The following is a 6,718-nucleotide window of genomic DNA, read 5'->3' on the forward strand; positions in this document are numbered from 1 at the left end:
TAGTGGCGCTGCCCTGGCACATCATTCCGTGAAACAAGATGTGCTCAACTGGCGCCATGTCAATAACTCAAACTTGCATAGACACTGCTGTCAGCTGCTGCAATTGCAGTACGATGACAATACGCCTGACGCTCTACAAGCGCCTTGTGCTGCTCTGTCACATGCGAAAACAGAACACGAGCCTCCTTAACAGACACCGCACCCAGAATATAAGATGGCCCTCTGCAGCTCCGCTCCAAAACCAAGATTAACAGTCAGAGTCCTCTGTGACAATTAAGAATTCCAGAGCATCCTAATAACTGATGAGCACCAAAGCAACCGACTGCTGAGGCCCGTCACGCTGCACCTCAGACCTCGTCTCGACGGTTTCTGGAGGCTTGCTGCAAAGTGCCTGCAAAGCCAATAGGCAAGACATTGCCGAGTTACAAATTTACCTCATGCTAGCTCTCGATCCAATTGCGATCGGCTTGACTCCATCTCACATGCGTAAAGACCTCCGAGTCGCTCCCGGCCTCTACCCTGACACTGCAATGCCATACCGTATGGACTTAAACGCAGAACCGGAGAACGCTGGCAACATTAATGCCATACGATGCAACGCACTCTTACGTAACCGACAAGACAAACCGCAACACGGGCCCATACAATGCTTAACCGTCTCAGAGAGCGTCCATAAAGAGCGCTGCAATGCAAGACTGACACAGATATACACAATGCAATGCAAAATCCAGTAAATACAGAGCTCCACGTTACAAAACGCAACACGGCCCTCAATACAAGGCAAGACGGTCTCCAAGAACAGAGAATACAAATACAGAGCGCTGCAATGCCACATCGCTACGCACACAAGCGCTGCAATGCAACATCAAGTACAGAGTGCTGCAGTAAAAAAAAGCAATACAGCATCATAAAAAGCGGGACGCTCTCAGGTAACATTCGATACAAGTACAGATGGATGCAATGCAATACAAAACACAGTAGAGCCGTGCAATGCAAGATGGTCCCAGGTATCGCTCGCTACAAGTACAGAGCGCTGCAATCCAAGACCGGTACAGACACAAACAATGCAATGCTAGATCAAATACAGAGATCCGCAAGAAAAAAACAATACGCGGCTATACAAGCCTATACATATTCAAATACAGAGCTCCACATTACAAAACGCAATACAAGTTCATACAAGGCAATACAGTCTCCGATAGCGGTCCATGCAAGTAGCGAGTGCTGCAGTGCAACACGCCCAAACATTGAAATAAAAATTCAAATATAGAGCACTACAACACAACAACAACACAGAGCAATACGAGGCAATACAAATAAAAATACAGTGCTACAAGAAAGAAATACAGGGCCGTACAATTCAATAGAAATAGAGCACTGCAATACAACACACAATAAAGGACTATTCGGTGCGAGACACTCACGTGGCAGGCGATACGAGGCATAATAATACAGTTGAAAAGAACACAAAGCGCTGCGAAACGATGCAGTCGCACATGGTGGTCAAAACCAATACGGAGTTTTGAGAAGCCAGGATGTAAGACCTGAGCCCGTAACGAGGCAGAGATGAAATGCTGCATGGGAACTCTATGGTAGCAGAACTGCCATGAGCAGAGCTTTCACGGTGGCCTAGATCACCTCCGCAAAGGGGACTCTCCAGAAAGACCTCTGATGAAAACCACACCTTAAGCTCCAGTCGCAAGATGAGGAACGCTTGACCAAGGCTCTAGGCCAAAGCAGCGAAGCTTGAGACACCCAGTGCACACCGACCAAACTGCACAAGAGTGCGGAAGGTAGATACCTGTACAAAGCATCACATACAAGACTAATCACACAACACAAATGACACTGGGAAAGACACACAGGCCAGAACAGTCACACCCTAAAGGACAGATGCCAGGACCTCTGTCCGCCCCAAACTTAACAGACTCTAAATAGCTCCCTCCGCAACCCTGGTGTTACACCTCCTGCCGGCCTCACCCCACCCACAGCTTTGGCCCTGGACTTACCTTTGAGGGAAGGATGCAGAATCCATCCTCATTGAGCACATCATAAAATCAGATGCTCCTGCATTCCACGTGTTCTACATCAGTATCTGCATAACATATATAAACACACACGCCTCACTAACATTACTGACTGGAAGCATCACATTAGCAAAGACCGCTCCCTTCCACAAGATACCCAGTTGCCAATATGTAACTTAGGAAGGCCAGCAATATTGGTAGCATTTTGGAATACCGTCTAAAGTCCAACAAAAGCTTGCAATTAAAAACAAACCCCCCAAAAAACCCAAACTTGAGGCCCCACACCTACAAGCCTGAACACTGTCAACATTCAGTCTTCTTTGCCGCTGCTGATCGTCCCCTCCCACATAGCTCCCATCATCAGTTCAAAACACCATTGAAATGATAGACTGCACAGCCTGCCAAGGAGCAACTCCATGCAAGCTCACTACCCAACCGCTGCCTGAACAGTCGAGGCCTATCAATAGATTAAGCATGATCTCCTATCGCTATGCCACGTAACCCTCACTCTACACCCCTGGGCAGAGAAGCACGAAACAAAACACACACGGAGACACAGACCAACATTACACACACCGCCACCAACAATGGGATTCAAAGAACAGAGAAAACTCTCGGCGACAAGAATGACTCCCCAACGGGAGATGCTGTCCAGCAAGATGACCAGCAGGGCCACAGTGGCCCAGAACAAGGAGGCTCTACGGCAGCCCCAGAAGAGCAGAGTTGAACAGAATGGTCCGTTACAAGAAGTTACGCTCTAAACAGAGACGATGGATCTGCAAGAAGCTGGCTTCAAGACCTAAGAACACAAGATCGCAGGGAAGAAGTCCCACAGTCCATGAAAATGGACCGGAAGAGAGAAGAGCTGCTGACACAGCCTGAGATGACACCGCAAAAGAGAACTGATGGGAAACTTCCAAGATGTGACACCGCTCCACGCTTTATGTGCAAAACGTAAGATGACAAGCGCCCAATGGACACTATGCCAAAGAGTACAGGCATTCCAGACCCTAGGAATGGCACCTGATATGCATAATGTGCTCATTGAGCGCAGAGAGCAATGACGATGTTGAGACACAAGTAAAATCCAAGACAAAAAACACAGACCACACAGATGACGCCACCACAGACACAGTTCTGGAACTACCCTGCCCCCTTGGGCTACAGAGAAACCCCTTCCCTTGATCCGCCCAAAGCGGCCTGTTCCTGGACAGCCCTCTCCCCTACGCTAGCTTCACAAGCTCTCCCTGAACTGCCCAACTGTAGTCCCCTCTCTCCAGACCCTTCCAAGCCCCTGAACTTAGCTTTCAGAGGGACGTGGGCTCTAAATCCAACCTCGACCAAAAATGCATTAGGTATCTGGGATGCTCCTGCAGTCACCAGGTTGCACTTCATCACTGAAAAAGAGAAAACCCAGAAACACTGCTGACAGTAAGCATCACACTGGCCAAGACCAACCTCTTCCACAAAAACCCCCTCCTCAGAAGAACTGGGGTGCTCTGCTCACCTGCTCATTCCAGAGTCGGACGCTGCAGCCGTCGTTGCTTGCGATACCTGAGATACCAAGAGACACAAAATGATCATTGCACCCGTGAGAAGTCACCCGACCCACACTCCTCCTTGCTACCGCCCCAGCTCACCTCGAACAGTTGTCCAAGGCCAAAGGCGGCCCGCTCAGCCCCTGCAAAACCAAGAGAGACACCCCTCACTTAGTTGCTGCACAATACTTTGCTCTCACACGCTCACCGGGCCCACAACTGCCTCACCTTCTCGGACTTCATGTCAGCATGCTGCTTTCCTCCTCCGAGGATATGTGCGGCACCTGCAATAAAATCAAAGCAAACGGCGCATGCTGAGATACTGCCCAAAAACAAAGCTTGCCTGCATCAATTCCACTCTCCTGCTCCTTTATTTGGCTGCTCACCCACCCTGGCCCTGCCATTTACGCATTCCCTGGTTTCCCTGAGCAGAGCAGTTCCAAGGCAAGCACACACAGGCACAGACCAACATTACACACAACACCAAAAACAATGGGATTCAAGAAGAGAGAAAACTCTCCGCAAGAACAATGACTCCCTGACGGGAGATGCTGTTGGACAAGGAGACCGACAGGGCCGCAATGGCCCAGAGCGAGGAGGCTCCACGGCAGCCCCAGAAAACCGGATTAGAACACAATGGTCCGTTACAAGAAGTTACGGTCAAAATGGAGACGATGGATGTGCAAGAAGCCCGGCTTCAAGACCTAAGAGCATAAGGATGCAGGGAAGAAGTCCCACAGTCCATAAAAAGGGACCGGAAGAGAGAAGAGCTGCTGCTGACACAGCCTGGAACGATGCCGCAACAGAAAGATGCAAGACTGATCCATGCTTTACGCTTGTAAGGCAAGAAGAGAAGATCTGAATTGGCACTGTGCCAATGAGTACATGCATTCCAGACCCCAGGTATGGCACGGAGGCATACGATGAGCTTTGTGAGTGCAAAGAGAAACAAGGATATCGAGACCAGAGGAAGGTCTGCGACACAAGACACACCACAACAACAACATAGCACTGATGACACAGGCTGGAACTGCCCTGCCCATGCTAGTCCTAGGATGCAGGGAAACTCGGTCCCTTTCTGTGCCCAGAGGGGCCCGCTCCTGCACAGCCCTCTCCCCTGCACTAACGTTACAAGCCCTGCCCGCAATGCCCAACTGTGGTCCCCTCCCTCCAAACCCTTCCCAGCCCCAGTCCCTCGACTTAGCCTTTGGAGGGCCAGGAGTCTGAATCCATCCTCGACAACAAGCATGTTGGCTAACTGGGATGCTCCTGCAGTCAACGGGTCCGCTGCGTCATCTGAAAAAGAAAAAAAGATGAGGACATCACAGACCACACATGGTGCTGACAGTAAGCATCACACTGGCCAAGACCAACCTCTTCCACAACAATCCCCTCCTCAGAAGCACCAGGATGCTCCGCTGCTCACTTGTTCTTTCCGGAGTCGGACACTGCAGCCATAATCGCCTCTGCAACCTAAGATGCCAAGACACGCAAAACGATCATTGCACCCGTGAGAAGTCACCTGCCCTACGCTCCTCGCTGCCACCCTGACTCACCTCAAGAGCTTGTCCAATGCCAACGGCAGCCCGCACGGCCCCTGCAAAACCAAGACAGAGACATCTCACTGAGTTGCTGCACAGTGCTTTGCTCTTACACACTGACCCGGTCCACAACCGCCTCACCTTCTCGGACCTCTTGTCAGGATGCTGCTTTGCCCCTTCAGGACTATGTGTGGCACCTACAAAAAGAAAACAGAAGACACATGCTGAGATACCGCCCAAAACTGCCACCCGCCACACCGGTTCCCAGCTCCTGCTTCTTTACCTTGGCTGCTCACCTGTATTGCCCCTGACACTTACGTGTTGCCATGCTGAGGCTCAGGTACCACCTGGTAAACACAAACAGGGATGGTAATTTCACCAACAACAGCACTCCAGAAAAATAACTGCTACTTCAACCTACTACTCATTGCTCACCTTGCCCGAGTCACCCCTGGTGCCGATATCATGCTTCACTCGTTGCTTTGAACCTACAATATTGAAAAAAAAAACAAACCACCAACTGTAAGGCAGTCGTATAGCTACTAATCATGTCTTCCCTTCAACACCACGCGCCAACCCACCTCCTAATGACGCTCTGCTCAGCGCCTCCATTGGTCTTTGGTGCCCATCTTGTTCCCTGGCACCTGAAATAAGTATTGAACAAGTCACCCATATGCTGCTTAAGACATTAACAATTCCAGATGTATTGATTTGATTTTGGAATAGCACCTAGAGTCCAAAATACAGCCTGCCATTACATAAAGGAATAAAGGGCCAAACTTAAAGCCCCCCCATGCATAAGCCTTACCACCGTCAACATTCAATCTGCTTTGCTGCTGATGATCAGCCCCTCCCACATGACTCCCATCACCTCTGTAAAACACTGTTGAAATGACAGTCCACACTGTCTGCCGACGGCCGCTCCATCCGAGCTCACTTCCCAGCCTCTGCCTAAACAGTCTAGGCCTGGCAACCTATTAACCACAGCCTCTTATCGCTATGACACCTACCCCTGACTATACCCCTGGGCAGGGCAGCTCCAAGCCAAAACACACACACAGGCACAGACCAACATTACACACAACACCACGAACAATTGGATTCAAAGAAGAGAGAAAACTCTCTGCAAGAACAATGACTGCCGGACGAGAGAAGCTGTCGGACAAGGAGACCGACATGGCCGCAACAGCCAAGAATGAGGAGCCTCCATGGCAGCCCCAGAGAAACAGTCGAACCAAATGGTCCCTTACAAGAACTTGCGGTCAAAATGGAGATGATGGATGTGTAAGAAACCTGTCTTCAAGACCTAAGAGCATAAGGATTCCAGGAAAAACTCCCACAGTCCATGACAATGGACCGGTAGAGAGAAGAGCTGCTGACACAGCCTGGAACGACACCGCCAAAGAGAACTGACCAGAAGTTTTCAAGACACAAGACTGATCCATGCTTTACATTTGTAAGCCAAGAAGAGAACCTCCCAGTTGGCACTATCCAATAGGTACAGGCATTTGAGGGCCTAGAAATGGCATCCAAGGCACCTGATGAGTTTATTGAGTGCAAACAGAAACAAGGACATCAAGAACAGAGGAAGGTCTACGACACAGAAGACACC

The 6,718-nt window shown here is 50.0% G+C and overlaps 1 long non-coding RNA gene across 1 annotated transcript; it reads right to left on the reverse strand.

The window, feature by feature from the left end:
• Nucleotides 1–1,338: 1,338 nt before the first annotated feature.
• On the reverse strand, nucleotides 1,339–4,307 carry LOC142363133 (uncharacterized). Its single transcript, XR_012765518.1, has 5 exons — nucleotides 3,794–4,307; nucleotides 3,668–3,708; nucleotides 3,535–3,581; nucleotides 2,010–3,424; nucleotides 1,339–1,726 (listed from the first exon to the last, which is right to left on the reverse strand). It is a non-coding gene; the product is annotated as an uncharacterized LOC142363133 (long non-coding RNA).
• Between the last annotated feature and the right edge of the window lie 2,411 nt (nucleotides 4,308–6,718).

The sequence above is a fragment of the Opisthocomus hoazin genome, chromosome 14, assembly GCF_030867145.1.
Source record: "Opisthocomus hoazin isolate bOpiHoa1 chromosome 14, bOpiHoa1.hap1, whole genome shotgun sequence".
Classification (NCBI taxonomy): domain Eukaryota; kingdom Metazoa; phylum Chordata; class Aves; order Opisthocomiformes; family Opisthocomidae; genus Opisthocomus; species Opisthocomus hoazin.